This window comes from Callospermophilus lateralis, unplaced genomic scaffold (genome assembly GCF_048772815.1).
Source record: "Callospermophilus lateralis isolate mCalLat2 unplaced genomic scaffold, mCalLat2.hap1 Scaffold_73, whole genome shotgun sequence".
NCBI lineage: Eukaryota > Metazoa > Chordata > Mammalia > Rodentia > Sciuridae > Callospermophilus > Callospermophilus lateralis.
The window spans coordinates 4,628,772-4,647,325 of NW_027515346.1; the positions used below are offsets into that span (position 1 = coordinate 4,628,772).

An 18,554-nucleotide genomic window follows, 5' to 3' on the forward strand; every position below is an offset into this window, starting at 1 on the left:
GTTGACCCTGAGGGGTCCTTAACCATTGAGCCACATCCCCAGCCTGTTTTTGTTTTTTATTTTGAGACAGGGCCTCACTAAGTTGCTGAGCCTTTCTAATGTTTATGGCTTTTCTTTTCTTTCTTTCTTTCTTTTTTTTTTCTTACTACATTGGCTAAAACCATAGAACAGTGATAAATTAAATAATGTAATGACCATACTAAAAAGGAGAAAAAACACATGATCACTCCAGTAAATGTTGAAAAAGCATTTAATAACATTTAAACCCCTTTCATGATGAAGGAAAAACCTCTTAGCAAACTAGGAGGAGAAGGGAGCTTTGTCTGTGTGGTAAAAGGCATCAGTGGAAAACCTACACTAGATGTTGTACTTAGCAGTGAAAAATATGAAGTACTTCATCCCTAAAATCAAGCAGCTGGCATTGCGCCTGGAGTCCTTACCTTGGTAGTAAGTTCAGAAGCAAAAACCAAGTTGGTTTCATCAGATCATAGAGGACAAGTAAAACTGCATTTGCAAGTGATGTGGTTATGAAGAGATCCTAAGAAATATTTTTTTTAAAAAGCTGAGTATATTAAGTAAAATCACAAAGATCTTGGAAATAAAAGTTTATATGCAGAAATTAACTGTTCTGTTACGTATTAACAGCAAACTATTAGAAAATGAAATCAGAAATTCTTTTCTGTTTATAATCATACCAAGAAATAAAGTATTTAGTAGTAAGTCTAACTAAAGATATGCAAAACCTCTTCACTGAGAACACGGAGCACTGGCTGTGGGAAACTGAAGTGACCTAGCATGGGGGAGAGCACTTAAATGGAAGACTTGACATTGTTGGAAGACCAGTCCTCCCTGCAGAACTCATGCAAGCCTTTTCTGTGAACTGACAAGCTGATTCTCAAACGTGGATATGCATGTGACCTAGAACTGCCCACACTGTTGTCAGAAGCAGGTTCTTGTGGCCTGACCTCTAGCTGTGTATACACAGCTTCAGCAAATGGAGTATCCTGTAGCTGAGGTGGCTGTGGAGTGATGCTTAAGAGGAGAGCAGTTGCCCAGAGACAAGTACAGCAAGGCTGGGAAGGTGGTTAGAACAGGTTTACTGCAAGGCCAGGGAAAGACTGAGGGGCACCCTAGACAGGGGTGGGCAGTGGTGAGGGAGAGGAGGCCCAGCCTCCCTGGGTGGAGTGCCACTTAGCCACTGAAAGGCACAGATGTGCAGATCAACAAGGCACTTCCAGAGGCCCTGTGCCATGTGACATAGCCAGACACAAAGCTAAGTGATCTCTTTGTAAGAAATTCTAGAATACAGCTCAGTGCAGTGGCATATGCCTTTAATCTCAGAGGCTTGGGACACTGAGGCAGAAGGACTGCAAGTTCAAAGCCATCCTCAGCCACTTAGCCAGGCAGTAAGCAATTCAGTAAGATCCTGTCTCTAAATAAAATACAAAAAAGGGCTAGGGATGTGGTTCAGTGGTTGAGCACCCCTGAGTTAAATCCCTGGGACCAAAAAAACAAAAGAAATTCTAGAAAGCAGATTTGTGGTGATAGCCAGTCAGTGAGTGCCCAGGCCAGGGTTTGCAGGAGGAAGGGTTGCAGAGGGCTGTAGTGCAGATGCCCTGATGATGTGCGCTCACAGATATGTGGTGTGCATAGCTTTCCAGAACCCCCAGGTTGTGTGTTGTAAGTGGACAAAGTCTGTTGTGTGCTAATTGAACCTCAATAAAGCTGACTAAGCAGTGCCAGTGTGACTGGAGTCTTGGACTTTTGGTTCCTTTTGTGACTTGACCTGGCCCTGGTTACCTTTCCCAGAAAGTGAGAAGGGACCCTGACACCAGTTTTCCCCAGGGCATGGGGAGATCTACTGAGCACATGTTAAATGGACAAAAAGAAAGGGTGAGACTTGACCACACCCTGTAGGTGAGGGGCACCATCTAAGAGGACTAGCTGTGAAGGAGGATTTCAGGAAGTGTGCACTTTTAGTGGGGTGGATCGCTGGCACTCTTCCAGAAAAGGCAAGCGCTGCTGTAGGCAGGAGGGCACTGGACCTCGCATCATAGAAAACTATCCTGCAGGACTGGACACTGTCTGAACCATACCGTGTGGTTACTTTGCCAACAGACCTGGATGAATCTGGCATGAAGCAAATTACAGGACAGATATGGGCCCCTCCCTGTCAAGGGACCAGAGCTTGTGCCCTCAGTCTTTGCCTTCCTGGGCTGTGTGGACCCCATAGTCCTCTCCCCCGGATCCCCAAGGGGGAACTTGCCCACTGCCCCAGGCCAGTCAGAGAGCACCGTTCCTTATTCCCCAGCCTCAAACTGGAGCATCTCTGCATTCTTCCTGAGGACCTGCCTGGAAAGGAAGTGGGGACTGCTGCTGTGGAAGAGTGTCCTTGGTGCCAGAGTGTCCTACAGTGTGCCGCTTCCACCCCGCAGCTGTGTTTAAGTGCAGAGTTTCCTGGAGGTAACTAACATGAAAATATGTATCCAGCAGTGTCTGTGACGTTACGCAATGAGAATCACCCTGTGAGTTAAGTGAAATTTGTTGAAAGTAATACAAATGGGGGGCTGGGGCTGTAGCCCAGTGGTAGAGCGCCTGCCTTGCACATGTGAGGCACTGGGTTCCATCCTCAGCACTGCATAAAAATAAATAAAGATTATGTCCATTTACAACTAAAAAAAAAAAGTAGTACAAATGATATCACTTCAAGGTTGTGTGGTGGGTGCTGCTAATGCTCTCTCTTACGTTACAAATGTGAAGTGAAGCCAGGCCTGCTGACCTGGGATACCAGCAACTGGGGAGGCTGAGGCAGGGGGGATCCCAAGTTCCAGGCCAGCCTCAGCAACTAAATGAGACCCTGTCTCAAAAAAAAAAAAAAAAAAAAAAAGGACTGGGGATACAGCCCAGTGGTAAAGCACCCAAGTTCAGTCCCCAGTACCAAAAAACAAACATGGTGTGACTACTAAGCCCCACGATGGTCAGGTGACAGGAGTTAGGGTGAAGAAGTCTCCTTGCAATGTGTTTGCTCCCTGAATCCCTCCGCCCAGGACTAGAACTTTTTGGACTCTAGCATTATTCTGGACCCATGTCTGCCTGCCCTAGGGACCTAGCCACCCACGGGGAAAAAGTCTGGGTGACAATGCCCAAGACTCCAACAGAACCTTGAGAGGTGTCATCTGGTCTTGGGAGACCAGAGATGCAGTGACCTCGTTTGCAAACGCCAACCCAATGAACCTGTTGGAGAGAGATCAGGATGCCCCTCTGACCAACTCTGGACTCACCTTGCTGGGAAAGTGGTCTTCACAGTGACCAACAGCAGGCCTCACCTAATGGTCTTGATTCACAGGCCTTGGACCCTGGGCCTGCAGAGCTCAACAGTCAGGCCCATGAACTCCACGCCCTCTGGCCAGGCTTTCTACTGAGCACCTGGGTGAGGAGCTGATGTCAGCAGCTCTCATCCTGGATGGGCAGGTAAGGGTGCCCTGGACCGCACCCACAGACCTCACAAGGCAGAGACCTGTGCGCATGCCCCTGCTTGCCACAGCCCATCAAGCCTGCCAGGTCCTCCCCAGCTCTGGGCACTCTCACTGGCATTGCAGCCCCTTCCCTTTCTCACGTGGCACCCCCCACTTCAGAGCTGCTCCTTTTGCAGCCCCGCCCCTTCCAACTATGGCTCCACCTCCCTGACATGTTCCCTTCTTTTCCTGCTTGTGTCCCTGGCACTGCCCTCCTCTCTCACAGGCCCCGCTGTCCTCCTGCTCCTGGCATGGCACTGCAACGCTTCACGCTCCTGGCTGGCCTTCTGGTGTGTGTTGCCAGCAAGTCCACAGAAAGCGAGGTTGGTGTTCCTGTCACATGTCCAGGTGACCATCCTCCAGGGAGGCAGTGGGCCCTTCCCTTTAACCTTAGGAGTCTTGGCATTCAGCCCTAGGGATGACGGAGTTCCATGCTGGGGTCCAAGGGGCTCGTGTCTTGAAGAGGGCAGCAGACATGCCCCCATACGGTAGCTGTTTGGTTCTACCTTCTAGAAGACTGCCAGACCTACTTGTTTCTGTAGAGCGCACAGGGTCTCTGCAGATGCAGCCTGGAGCTGCCTGCCCACGTGCTATTTGCTCAGGAGAGCGACAGTGGGGTATCATGGCTCTGCCAAGCTGGTGACACTCCAGTATGCTGAGCTTTGGTGTCCAGAAGAGCTGAGCCAGGGCCGGGTGGCAAGAGGGTGGGGTGTCCCTCACTAACCGGGACAAGGCTAGTGTGAGGGTGCAGCCACTGGGCCTCGGCCCCTCCTGTGTGGTCTTGATGCTGCCCTGTGTCACTCACACTCCTCAGATGCCCCTCACTATTCACCATACTAAAGTCACAGGAAACAGTGGCCCAGCAGTGATAGTAGAGTCACACCTGGGGACCCTCCTTCCTCAAGGTCTGTCAGCTGCCCTGCTGTCAGTGAAGGCCAGTGCTCAGCATGTGTATTGGACGTGGGTTCAAGGGTTGGGCATGAGTTCATTTTCCCTGAACGGCTGGCCTGGCCTGGGCACTTTGTCTGAGACCAAGCTGCAACATCAAGGGGCATTCATTGGTGGAATTGCAGAGGGCATCAGTGAAGTGCCCCTCCCTGTGGGGGTATGTTGGTCATGCCAAGCCTTGGCAAGGCCCTGCCAGCCTCCCAGTATTCATCGTGGTCCAGGAGAGTGTCCCTTTTCTCAAGACAGTGTCATTAGAACTGGTGCTGCAGTTCCTGGGGTGACTGCCCTGTTTCTCCCTGTGGCCCACAAGGTGGGAGGTTGAGGCTGGAGCAGCTCTGCCCGACCAGGGAGACCCTGTGGAGAAGGGGCCTTGGCCACCTCAACTTCCCTAGTGAGGTCTTCAGGGCAGGGAGAGGAGACCCCATGAATGGACGCCCACAGCCTGGGACATCTCCCCAGGTGGGGCTGGACACCTTCCGACCCCCGTAGGTGAGGAAGTGTTCTTTTCCTCAGCCGTGTGACTGAGGCACCTGTGACAAGGGACAGACGTGTGAGAGACAGCATTTGAATGTGAGTTTTACATTACACGGGAGCCTTCGTAAGGAACCCGTGTCCCAGAGAAGTGGGGGTGCTGAGTGATTATGCGCAGGCTTGAGGAAGAGGGATGGTCCTGACCAAGTGTGCTTGGATGGAGAGTGTGATCTGATGGCCATGAACCAGGATCTGTCCAGGTGGGGTAGTCAAGATTCTTATCTGTATCTTCCTCTCCTTGGGCATGGGCAAGGCCCTCTCCCTTGGGGTCTCCTGGTCTGCCTGAGGGACAGAGGGCAGAGGAGGTCAGAGAGACCTGCTTTTGCTCTTTCTCAAATGCACAGAATTCTGAGTCCTATCACCTCTAGGCCGCAGTGCAGATCAGGTTCCCAGGGCCCCTCCTGCCTGGCCTTTGGGAGTGAGGAGGCTGCTGTGGAACCTGTCTGGTGGGTCTGGGCCCCAGGCAGTTCGTGTGGTCATTCAGTGTTCAATGGCCTCATGCCCTGCACAGCTCAGACAGTGCTATCCTCACCTTGGAGGGGCGCCCAGGGCCATGGGGTAGAATGGATCAGTGACTCTTGAGATGTGTCTGGTCAGTGGTCCAGTCTCCACCCTGCTGCATTGGATCTCCCTGGCTCATTCTGTACTACACTGAAGTATTCCCTGGAGACTGCCCAGAGTGGGGCTCTTGCAGGGGCAGGTATGTGTCCTCACCTGCTTCTAGGCCAAGGGGGAAGCTGGGATCCTGTTGCTGACTAGAAGACGCAGAGCCATGAATGCTCACAGTGGACTGACAGTGTGGCCCTTGCAGAGCCTGCCTGTTGTCACCCCTCCAGGCCCAGCAGCCTGAGTGCTGTGTGGATGTGATGGACGCCAACACCACATGCCCAAGCACAGGCCTGTGTGGCCCAGGTGAGCCACTTTGTCATAAGCAGTCCCCTGAACAGCTACCAAGCCACCATCCCATGGTAGGCATTGTCCCCGCCTGCCCCTCTTCAGTGGTGAGGACAAGAATGGTTTAGCCCCAATACAGCTCATGTCCAGTGCTAGCTTTCAACACCCACTATCAATGTTTATGGACCCTATGTCTCTGGCCTCAGTGCTGTGTTGAATGTTGGAAAGAAGTACAGGGATAATACCCAGTCGCTACGTTACAGGAAGCTGGATGACAGCTGCTCACATGCTGTTGGCCAGTAGGAGCTAGGCCACTCCAGCACCTGGGCAGGGAGAGGGTGGGACTTCAGGTAGTGATAGTCTGATATGGAAATTTGGCTTGATCCTGCAGGGAGACCCCGGGGGGAACAGTACAAGGATGCAGTAGTTACAGATGAGGGTTGTATCTGCCCTGAGTGGGTCCAGTGAGTGTGGAGTGCCTGAGGCAGCTGCACGCATGCCCTGAAGGAAGTGGTCCTGGGGGAGCCGTGGTCCTTGAGCCTGGGTGGCAGGAGGTGGAGGCCAGGCCTCCAGTCCTCCAGAGCATGAGGCTACCACACTGTTAATCTCAGATTCCCGTCACCAGCCTCTGGACTGTCTCTTAAGGTGTTCAGCGAAGGCTGCGGCCTCCTCAGCACCAGGCCTCCACAGGAATCTGGGGCCAGAGTGACGTGCTTCCTGTGGTGCTGGTTTCTTCTCTGGAGTTAGAGCCTTTTGTTCCACCCAAACTTCCAGTGTCCGTGTTTTTGAGTGACCGTTGATTTATAAACTCAAAAGATACAGAAATGCTCCAGGATACAGTGAACTGGCCTGGATCCTGCCTCTACTGAGAGCCGCCTGCCTTCTGTGTAGGCTGCTATAGACGCTGGAACGCGGACGGGAGCACCAGCTGCATCCGGTGCAGGAACGGGACGGTGCTGACCTATAACAGCTCTGAGTGCAGGAGCCGTATGTCTCCCAGATTGCTGCCCCCATACTCCTCCCAGATCCTGGACTTCTCACAGGGGTCCACATCGCCAATTTTGGGGAAACTGGAGTGGCCGCCCTTGTCCCCACAGAACCACTATCCATCAGCAAACAGCCCCCAGGAGCCCTTTCTTCCCGAGTCCCATGTCCATGAGGAACAGCTGTGGAGCGAGACTTGCTAATGTCTGGTCTCAGATTCAGGCAGTGTCGGGGTCTTTCTTGGGTCCTGTGCCTGGCCCTGGCCTCCCCTCTGTTCTGCTCCCCACAGTTGCTGCCTGGGGTGCGCAGTTCCCCATGAACAGAAGCACAGGGCTGCCTTAATGGCCACATTTTGGTAAGTCTTAGTTCACCAGGCCAGAGCCAGGCCTGGGGTAGAGGCTCCTTAGAGCCATGGCAGCACAGACCCTGACAGCTGATGGGCCACAGTAGGGTACCTTGGAGGTCACGATCAGACTTCAGACCCAGCCATGCGCTCTGTGACAGGGACCCTGACCATGAAGTAGGGATTTCTGAGAATCCAGTGGCTCATGAGGCTGAGGTCTGTGGGCTGAGTGTGGCAGGTACTGGGTGTGCCCTGGTGTGGGGGGGTGCCATATCCTCCATGGTCTCAGAAGGGCTGTTGGTGGAAGCCTTCTCAGCCGCACCTTCTGTCTGGTCCTTGCCTCATTCCATGGCTGCCATGGCCCCTGTGACCTCAGGCCCCAGCAGGAGTCTGCCCATCGCAGTGGTTTTTCCAGGGCATAGGCTTCTAAGACTGCAGGCATATGGGCCACCAGAAATGCCTGCCACAGCACTGTCCTCGGGGTGTTCCCTGTCTCTAGGTAGTCACTTCTCCCTGGCCTGCAGTCTACTTGAGTTGAGGGCCTGGTCAGGCCAGGGGTGGGAGTGTGGCTAGGAGTGGCTGGGGCGGGTGGGACCAGGTGAGAGGGAAGATCCGGACAAGGCAGGAGCTGGGAGAGGGGCCAGCACTGGGGGGGGCACCATAGCCCAGCTCCAGAGCAAGGTTGCCTCCTTTGCTTGAGGTGCCTGAGAGGCTGTGGGAACCATCATCCCAGCCACTCATCTAGCAGCCCTGGGCTGGACCTGGGTCCTAGATCTTAGGTTCAGAGTTCTGTTCTGAGGCTCAGCTCTTCCCAGGAATTTGAGCCTGGCCTTCCCCTCCCCAGAAAATATGTTTGAGCTCCAAGGTGGCCTCAGGCCCAGCACTGGCCTGGACTGCAGAAGCCAGCAGCACAGAGCAGTGGCCCATAGGGAAGGGCCAGCTCTGACACCTCATGGCCTCCTATAGCACAGGGCTAGTTGGATGGCAAGGCCATGGGCCTGGCAAGGGCACTTGTGCCTCAGGGTGAAAAAGTGGCTTCCCCAGGCACCTAAAGCATCTCCTCCATCCCATGGTCACAGTTTGTCCACAGTCCTTGGCCCTGAGCCATCCTGCCCTGACACTGAGCAGGTTCAGATGGGCAAGGAGCAGCTGCCAGCACCTGAGAGGTAGAGTGCGGCAGAAGCACCTGCTGCAGGTTGGAGCTCTGACCCTGCACAGTCTCAGGGGGAGCCTAGCGTTTGAACTTCTGGAGCATGGAATTAATGAAGGCTTCTTTCCCTTTCACCTTCCCCTCCCTCTCCCCAGGAAGCCTGGGCCTATGTCCAGGTGTGCTGGCCCCTTGCTCCCTGTGAGGGCTCAGGTGTGTTCAGGAATGGTGGCCTGGGTTGGGCATGGACCCTGGGCCCCTGGCATGCCACAGTTGAGACTGGCTACTATAGCGGCTGATTTGCCTGCAGGGGGTTCCCACGTGACAGCTTCCCTCTTCCTGGGGACGTTCTTCGTCAGCGCAGGTCTCATCCTCTCTGTGGCTGGGTTCTTCTACCTCAAGTGCTCCAGTAAGCTCCCCAGGGTCTTCTACAGGAGAGACAAAGGTACTTCACTCCTCCTTCTCCCACTCAGGGGCCTAGATGGTGCCCAAAGGGACAGAGTAAGTGCCAGGACCCCTCTCTGCCTACGTTACACCAACATTTGGGTGCCCTCTGGGGGCTACTATAGCTTCAGGTCCTGAGAGTCCAAGACTGGGCTTCTGATGCTGGTAGGAGTCTTGGGGTCTCCAGTCAAGTTAGGTGCCTTGGGGTCAGCTCCCAGAAATGCCCACCCAGCATTTCTGCCTTCCAGGCCATCCCTAGAGCAGAGTAGACCCTGGGTGTGACCATCTCCGGTGGCCCAGGGAACCCCAGTGGAGGCACCCATGCCCTTATGCATAATTGGGGGCTGATGGCCACTGCCTCACCTGCAGCACCTCTGGGAACCCAGAGGATGGAGGGGTCTCTGTCCCCCATACTGGGTTCTTGGAGCCAGAGAAACCACCTGAGGAGCATGCCTTGTATGCTCTGGGAAAGTGGGAGGGAGGTTTCTGGGAGGTGGCTCTTCCTGGGATGCTTGAGTGGCTTGCCCCAGGTGAAGGCCATGAATGTGGCCAAGCTGAGACTCAGCTGAGGGCACTGCTGGGCAGAGTGTGGAAGTGGTACCAGATCCAGCCTGGATCCTGGGAAGAGCCTCTGCCTGTCTGTGGACCTCACTGGATGCAGGCAGCTGCTTGGCTCCAGGGTGATGTGCTCTTTTCTTCTGTAGCCCCAGGCCTGCAGCCTGGCGAAGTTGTAAGTAATCTGCACCCTCCCGGCTGAGCATCCTGGGCTCCGTGTCCCATGCTGAGCACCCAAGATCTCACTCTGCCTCTCTCTCCTTTCAAGGCTGCAATGATTCCCCCACCACAGTCCTCAGGTAAAGGCAGGTTGTGTCACCCGGGGGTTCTTGTCTCTGGGCCGGTTTCCAAATGCCAGACCCAGGAACCTCTACAGGTTTGCCCCTAGACACACATGCCCACCTCTTGGGTCCCAAGGAGACACTACATGAAGGAGGGACAGGCGCTTGACAGGCACACCTGGTGCCCATCAGCCTACATGGCTGTGTGCTGTCCCTTCCTCTTCAGGTATTGAGACTGAGAGAGGAGAACCCGACACAGGGCAGACCTTCCCCTCACTTCCTCCAGCCCTGCTCAAGTCCATCTCTGCTTGAAGGGTACAGGGAGCAGGTCAGCCCCTGGGTCTTGCCCCACCAGGCACCCCCACCCAGTTGTGACCCACTATAAGAGGAGACTGTGAAGCTAAGTCCCTGACCACAGTCACAGCTGTGAGCCCAGAGCAGAATCACCCAGCCTCCCTCCCCAGGCCAAGCTCTTCCCACCGTGCAGAGGTCTGGTGGGGACAGGCAGCGTGTTCCTCTCCTCTGGGGCAGAGCAGTTCCTAACTAAGGCCCAGCCTACCCTGTTCCAGGCAGCACTTGGCTCAGGTCTGAAGCAGCCTCATCCACAGCATCTGCAAGAGCACAGGGACCCCAAGTGGCTGGGGCCTCATGGCAGAGTATCCCCAGGTGGCTTAGACAGCAGGAGCTCTGACAGCTCTCCAGGTTGGACGTTAGAGACCAAGGAGTGGGAGAGGGGGACACTGGCTCCCAGGTCTGTGGGACCCTCGTACCTTCTCAGCTCCTAGGCTCAGCTCCCTGGGCTGTGGCTGCATCCCCTCTGTCTCTGCTCCCTCATGTCTTTTTTCTTTCTGCCTTCCCTGAGGAGGGCACTGGTCATGGCAGTTAGGGCCACCTGTTTGAGGCAGGAGGGTCTCATCTGAGATCTAAATCACATCTTCCCAGACCTTTTTCCCAAATGAGGTCACACTTGCAGGCTCTGGGGCTTAGGACATGGTCCTAGAAATGCATAATGCCTGCACCTTAGTCTTAAGGGACAGCCGGGCCCTGATCCAGGCCCAGATGTGTGGGTGCAGGGTCCCAGGGTTTAATGGGAAACAGCCAGGCTAGGCTCCCGGGGGCATCTGGCAGGAGGAACTGGCTCTTGACGGGCAGGGGCGCCTGGTCTCTTCCTTGGTCAGAGTCAACAGGCCCCTGTGGTGCCCCACACCTCCAGCTACATCCTCTGCCATCCTTGAGCCTCTGTCCCTGGCTCTGACACAGCTCATCTCTGACCCCTTTCAGTGCGAAAACCAAGATATGTCAGGTGCGAGCGGCCCCTGGACTGGGCCTCGGACCCTTCTGCCTTCTCCACAGCAGAGGCCCGAGTCAGCAACGTCTGACCTGGAAGCCGATCAGACTGCACTACCTGCGGCTTGGAGGCTGGAGGACCCCTCAGTGAGCCCCCCACAAAGGGCCTTGTCACCTGGGGCTTGGGACAGGCCAGACCTGGCTCCCAGCGAGTGACAGGCTGAATGGGAACCCACCCACGGGTTCTTGAAAGTTCTTTTGCTCCACCCACACTGCTTGGTTTGACCAACAGGAGCAGGCCGATGTGAGACTGGGGGCTCAGGCCACAGCCAGACCCACAGCCAGAACTGTTGGAGACGGCAGGGGTCACTAGGCTGCTTTGCACCTGGAGAAACCAGGGTAGCAGGACCCCTCCAGCACCACCCAGCCCAGTGGCCCCCACAGACCCTCTGAGAGGAGTGAAGCTGGGGCCTGGCCGGCAGGCAGATCAGAGCTGTGAACCAGCTGCCTGAGACTGAGGCCTCCAGGTCGTCTGGCTCCCGTGGTGGCTGGGAGGCCACAGCCACACCCTCGGGAGCTACAGAACTGAGTTCCCTGAGGCACTGCTGTCCCATCCCAGGCCTTGCACCCCAGGCAGGTCACACTGGCCAGCAGGCACCCAGGCTGGGCACCCACAGTGAAGTGCCCACACATGGGTCTTCCACATCTGAATCCCCAGGTTTTCTGGGCCCGTGGAAGGCATGCTGGCCAGCGGCCCTTGCCCAGTGGTCCTGTCCCAGCCATCCCAGGCCACCAGACACAGCCTGCACATGGCTAGCTTGGCTGGGGCCATCAGCCAAGGCTTCCTGTAGAGGAGGCTCGATGGTGGCCGCCTCCTACGTGCTGGGCTCAGCACTTAGTGGTCTGTCACTGTCCTCAGGTGTCCTGCCTCATCTCCATCAAGCCTGGCCCACTTCTTGGGGATGTGGCTGTGCTCTTGGCACTGTGATTCTGTGTGCAGCTCCTCATCCGCGAGTGGTGGACTTGATCTTTGAGGCTGGCCAGCCACTGGCCCAGCAACAGGGTGGGGTGCCGATCTGAAGTCAAGTCGAGTAAACAATTCAGAGCTTCTCCTTCCCTGCCTTCTCAGGGCCCTAAGGGTCATCTGTTCTTTTAAATATGTGTGACTGCCACCCCCTTCCAGGCCAGTACCACCCACCCCACTGCCATATGCAGGGGACAGGGAGACAGCAGGATCCAGGAGTGCTACTACCTAGTTCCTAGTCGGGGGCCTCAAGTCAGGGACTGCCTGGCTCCTGCCAAGGGCCCACCCCTGAATTCACCCCTTCAGCTCTCAGGGTGTCCCCCAAAAGACAGCTTGCTCCAAATCCCCTTGTTGGAGAGGGCCACCCGAGGTTCCTTGGGACCCAAGATGGGAAGATGTGGGCATCTCTTCTGGGCTGTTGTGGAGAAGAGCCAGGCCTGGCAGGGGCATGCAGACAGGGCCATGGAGACCTGGCAGGGATTGCCAGGCCTCATTCACACCCTAGAAACCCTCAGGATGAGGCTACAAATAGCAGTCTATGGGCTTGACTCGCCCTTGGGGAAACCCCCGTGTCCTGGCCACTTGAGCCCAGGGCAGCAGTCCCTCCTCAAGCCCACAGGTGGACAGTGCTTTGGGAGGCTGGTGGGCATGGAGGCATTTGCTGATGGGCATCAGAACTGGCCAAAGAGGGCAAGCTGTAGCGAGGCAGTTACTGGCCCTCCCCTGGGCACTGAGAGTCTGTCCAGAAGGAGGGCAGACCCAAGTGTGCCTTCCACTTGGAATGCCCAGAGTCCTGGCCCTGCCCCAGCCCCTCTGCCCAGAATATGGACTGGGGGTTGTGTCTTCAGATACCTGCTGCCATCCAGCCTCAGAAAGCCCAGCCTGAGGTCTGTCTACCTGAGAAGTGCTTGGGAACAAGGCCCCCAGTAGGCCTACCCCACTTCACCTTGTTCTGGGAACAAAGGACCCCACCCTGGAGACAGAACATGAGGAGCAGCGAGAGCCACAGGAGGGAGTCTGACCCAGTGTGCCTCTTTGCACCCGGGACCTCCCCAGGGCCATGCCATCCTGAGGTACCTGCAGCAGGACAGGTGCTTTGGCCAGACTGAGGGACCCCAACGTGATTTTTTAAAATATTTTTTAGTTGTAGATGGACACAATACCTTTATTATTTAATTTATTTTTATGTGGTACTGTGGGTCAAACCTGGTGCCAGGCACTGAGGCACAACCCCAGCCCCACCAACATGATTTCTGATGGCAGGTAGGAAGGGACATTGTGTGGCAGACAGGGAAGGCCCCCTCCCTCTCTGGTCATCCTGAGCAACCCCTGCCCAGGCCCTTCTCACTCATGCTGACCTGGGACCTCTCCCTCGCCTCCACCCATGGCCAAAATTGGAAACAGAGGTCACTACAGCCACCTACACATTCTTCCCTAGAGTCCAGCCCCCCACCCTTCGTTCCCTTACCTGCTCGTTCAGTATTCCCTGGGCAGCACTGGGGGAGGTGCCTAAGCTGACCAGGGAAGGATCAGCTGAGCAAGGACTCAGGTGGACCTGAGAGTGATGTCGGGTGGTGGGTGCACAGTTAGATGGGGCCTGGGTCTGGGGGCTGCCTGGGCTCTGAGCCTCAGTGGGGTGTGTATCAGTCAGGCTCAGCAGATGGGGGTTCTGAGCAGGGGCTATCAAGAGATCTTTGGGGACTGCAGTTTCACTGCTGAGTACAAAAGGGACAATGCTGTCCAGGCTGCCTCCTTTCCAGAGGTTGGGGACCAGGCCTGTTGCCAGCCCCAGAAGGTGGGGCAAAGGGCAGACCCAAGTGTGCCTTCCACCCCAGAGCCTACCTTCCCCTTCCAGTTTCTGCCTCCATCCATACCTGGGCCTGCGTGAAAGCATCCCAGCCTGGAGCCAGCAGAGCCACTGTGACATGCAGACAGCCTCAGGTGCAGCAACTCGGGGAGGGTGGGCAGTCAGCAGAGTGACCAGCACCAGGCACACCCTGGCTTGGAGTGCCTCTCCACTCTAGCCCCAAGTACAACATTGTCAGAAATGGGAGACCAGCTTCACCCATGGCCCTGGAAGTGGGAGAGCCGTGAACCATGGGCTTCAGGGTGCTCCTTCAAGGCCATGCTCTCCTGGACTCACCTGCACAAGGACAGCTCCTCTATCTGCCACCCACATTAGGTGGGGAGGGATGAGTGAGGGCCTGGCCCAGGGAGCCCCCAGGGTGAGGGGTACGGGGAGAGGAGACAGGAGAGAGTGAGGCAGACCCTGTGTGCGCACACGCACCCATACACTTCATGCATGCACAATGCTCACTCGGCCATTGTTAGGGTGCTGGTGCACACACCCCATTCACTCGCTTGCCTACTCATGACGTGGTAACAGGTGTGCCCCATCCACTGCTCTGGACACAGCCTGCCAAGTCCCCTCACTGCTGGGTGGGACTCCCCCAGGCCCAGGTGGGGGAAGGCAGGGATTCTGGCCCCACCTCTGCAGCAAGGCCTGGTACATTCCTTGGGCCTCTATGTCACACTCGCCTCTGGGTACTGACTGTCCCCTGAGGAGCCCGGTGACCTCACAGTGGCAATATTCACAGGAGCCTGGGGAGGAGGTTTCAGGGCAGCCAGGAGTCTACTTCCTGGAGGGCTTGTGATGCTGAGTCACTGGGCTCACACAACTGGCTCCAGGGGCTGATCACAGCACCCCAGGAGCCCCCAACCCTGCTCAGGGAGCCAGGCCCTCTCTAGTCACTACCTCCTTCTGGGCCCCACCCCCTCCCTGGGTCCCAGCTGCTCTCTGTTCCCCTGCTTCCTATCTGGGCCCCTCCTTTCCTGGCCCTGAGATCTCTCTCCACTCCAGGAGCAGATGGGGACGCTGAGGTCAGGTTCCCCTCTGGTAAGGCGTCACCCCCCAGCTCTCCCTCAGGCCCTGGGAGTCTTGTCCTTGAGCACCAGGATTTTGGGGAGCAACACTGCAGGGGCTTCTGATGCCCAGTCCACTGAGGTGGTCAGTGGTGCCTGCAGGTGGGCGGGCCCCCGAGGAGCAGGGGCATCCCTTGCCCTAGCATGGCCCCTCTCACAGTGTGCCCTTTCCACAGGCCTGTGTGTGGGCTCCAACCTCAGAACCTGGGTTCTTGCTAGCAGTAGGCCCCGTCCCAGTTCAGCATCACTGGTGAATCGACCACTGTGCTAGGCAGAAGGAGGGAAAGCTCAGGACGTGGGAGGAGAGCCTGACCGTGACAGAAAGGGTGGGGAGGGCCACATCCATTGGAAGGATCCAGGTTGGTCATCTGGAGTGGAGTGGGCAGTACTCCTCCACTCACAATGGGCGCTCAGGTGAGCTGGCGAGGGGGTGGTCTGTGCCACTGGCTACTGCTTGGCCCATCGGGCTTTGGTGCAGTCCCCTCACCCTCCCTCCACTCTAGCCTCAGCCCTGGGTGAACACTGACACTAGCCCGGGCCTTTGCCCCGTGGTTGACTAGAGCCCCATGCTGACTGGCCAAAGCCAGGAAAGCTTCTGCGATCCTCTGCTGGACCTGGGTCTCCCTCAGCCCCTGGTCCCTGCCCCACAGAACACGGTGCCAGAGGGGGGAGGCTTCTTGCCCACAAGCTGTTGTGACCACCCAGATCACAAATGTTCTCGCTCTGATTTCATCCTCAAAGTTGCTGCTCAGGCCCTGCCTAGCCTTGACTTCTCACCTCACTTCCTGGACCCCAACAAAGGGAGGCTGGGCTGGAGTGGGACCCTGGGCAGAGGCAGAAGAGTGCCATGCGTGAGAAGGATAGTCACAGGTGGATGGGTGGGAGGGGGTGGAGCTTCTGGGGAGGCAGGTAGCAGTGCAGGTGACAAGCTGGGCTATAACTGTGAGGTGTTTGTGGGTTCCCCTGCTTTGGGCCCACTCAGGAGCCATGGGCAGCCGGAACTAGAACAGAGTGGACAGACCTCCATGCTGCAGAGGCCTGGGCTGACCCCAGACCCAGAACTGCTGATCCCCATGCGGCCATGCCTGTCCTGCTAGGTAAAGAGGATGGCCAGCCAATCCTGAAGCCCAAGCCACACCCCCAGCCACCCTGGAGGTATAAAGGCACCTGCCCACAGCTCATGCCTTGAGAACTCACACCTGTCCCAGACGGCCCACACCAGGACAAGCACACGCATCCTCTACTCCTGACAGCCCAGTTACACTTGCCAGTACCTCAGGACAGCTGCTGGCCACTGGGCCCAGGAGAGACACCTGCCAGGTGGAGCCGAGGCCAAGCCAGGACTGGAGGAGAGGGAGCAAACAGTATTGGAGCTGGGGAGCCCAGAGGCTCAGCACCCCTCTGTGGTCGGTGGAGAGGATCATGCCCAGGAGCTGCTGACCCCCCGCTGCCAGGTAAGGCTGCTCAGCCTGCCCTCACCCTTCACCTGAATAGGCCCAGGGCGGAGCGCCTCTGTGAGGGTGGGGCCTGGTGCCAAGGAGCAGGTTCTGTGGGAGAAAGGTGGGGGAGGGCGTCCCGAGGTCCTCCCAGGCTCTCCAGGGCCACAGCTGTCCCTGAGATGTGGTGACTTCACATGCCAGGATCCTGGGGCCCTTGTGACATCACGGTGATGTCAGGTGACTCACAGGATCACAGTGACAATTAGCAATACCTGCACCATCCACCTGCCCCCAGGACTGGCCAGTAAGCCTAGATCAGGGCCAGGAAGGCAAGGGGCCACCTCTAGTGAGGCCTCCAGGGCTCCATGGGTCCTGGGACCAGAGCCTTTGAGATGAAAGGCATTGTCACTTGCCTGTCCTCTAGGCAGGACCCTGTGGCTGGGGAGGGGCAGCAGGCAGGGCAGGGCAGGTGTCTGGTCAGCGGGGTCTTCTGAGCCCATCAGGGAAGTAGAAATGGCCATGGAAGAGAAGGCCCTGGACCCTTCAACATCCTGCTTCCTCTTCAAAGGGCAGCCATGACCTGACATTCAAGGGCACAGAGTGGATGGCTGAAGCCTGCTTCACCCTAGCCGGGGGGGTCATTGGCACAAGACCCTGGTCACCACCCAGACAAGTGGGCCCCAAAGTGTCCAGGGTGCAGCTGGGAAAGCCCTCCCTTGGGATTTCACTCAGGCCTTCCCAGTCTCCCACCATCACAGGGCTCCGCTGCCCTCAGACTCAGAGACCCCCCACTCTACTTGGCCACTTACAACTCCAGCACGTGCCGACCAGCCCAGGCGCCCACTGCATGTAGTTTCACATCACTTCAGCCGCCCAGAGGCAGCCCACAAGCCCAGGGCCCCCATCCTGCATGCTCCGGGTTGAGTCAACCTGGTTGAGCTGCCCACCCTCAAGCTGCCTTTCCCACAGGGCCTGTACCCCAAAAGATGGGATGTTGCAGGAGCCATCACAGACCACTGCCATCAGAAGTAGAGGCAGGGGCAGAAGGTGTCCACTGAGCCATGAGATGCACCCCAGCACCCTCTGGGCCATCTAGGCCTGGGGCCCACTGGACACCCAGCCCTGGGACAAGTAGGGGAGGGTAGGTGATAGCTTGGGTGAAGGAGCTCCAGGGACACAGAAACTTCAGAGGTACCCCCAAGTGGACAGTGTGTTCCCTGGAATCTGGGGGCTGATGCTGGACAAGACTGACCTCATAGGATGGGCAGGAGACACTCACAGCAGCCTCTGTTCCGCAGCCCAGCACCATGTCAACAGGCCAGCAGGTATGGCACACGGTAGTACCACCCCACTGCCGGAGCAGCCCCTCAGTCTCGACACCCAGGTCACCCGGCACCCCTGGTTCAGAGAAGGTGGCCTCCCCACTGGAGTGCTCCATCTGCTTCTCAGGTTATGACAACATCTTCGAGACACCAAAGGAACTGTCCTGCACCCATGTCTTCTGCCTGGAGTGCCTGGCCCAACTAGTGGCCGCCTAACCCACAGGCTCTGGCAGTGAGGCTGTGCCTTGCCCATTCTGCCGGAAGCCCACAGCTGTGCCAGCTGCTGGGGCCCCTGCACTGCGTACCAGCCGCCAGCTGCAGGCCAAGATGCCCGCACACCTGCAATGAGAGGAGCCAGTGTGGCTAGAGGGCACCAAGCTGTGCTGCTGCCCACTGCCTGCCACACCTGGCCGTGAGGCACCCAGCTTTGTGTGTGTGGATGTGGGCCTGAGCAAGCCTGCTGAACCTACCCCACCTGCGCCTGTCCCAGACCTGGCCCCACGCCGGAGCCGCCTGGTCCGCTGCTGGGCATGCTGCAGGGACTGGCGGCGCTTGGTCTCTGTCCTGCTGATGGTGCTGTTCTGCATGGTGCTCTGGCCCGTGCAGTGCACGCTCAAGACTGGGAACCTGCGCTGCCTCCCCCGGCCACCTACTGCCTCCAGCACTGCTGCCGCTGACTTCTCCCTTGAGCCCCTGGCTAGCAACTAGGGTCACCAGCCTATGGCCAGGCCTCTGACCTGCTGGGGTCAGGAGCACAGCAGCTACTGGAAATTTATCCCCTAGGGCCCCACTGAGGGTCCTTATGAGATGGACAAAGGGTGCCCAAAATCTCTAAGAATGATTAGCTCCTACAGGCCCTAGAAGCTATCCCTTCCCCTGTCACACAGTGGTGGAAGGGACCCAGGAGGTGCTGGCCAG

At 57.1% G+C, this 18,554-nt stretch overlaps 2 pseudogenes; both read left to right on the forward strand.

Moving 5' to 3' along the window:
• Nucleotides 1–3,400: 3,400 nt before the first annotated feature.
• Nucleotides 3,401–11,400, forward strand: LOC143637793 (uncharacterized protein C1orf159-like; annotated as a pseudogene).
• Nucleotides 11,401–15,764: 4,364 nt separating this feature from the next.
• On the forward strand, nucleotides 15,765–18,344 carry LOC143389368 (RING finger protein 223 pseudogene; annotated as a pseudogene).
• Nucleotides 18,345–18,554: the final 210 nt, after the last annotated feature.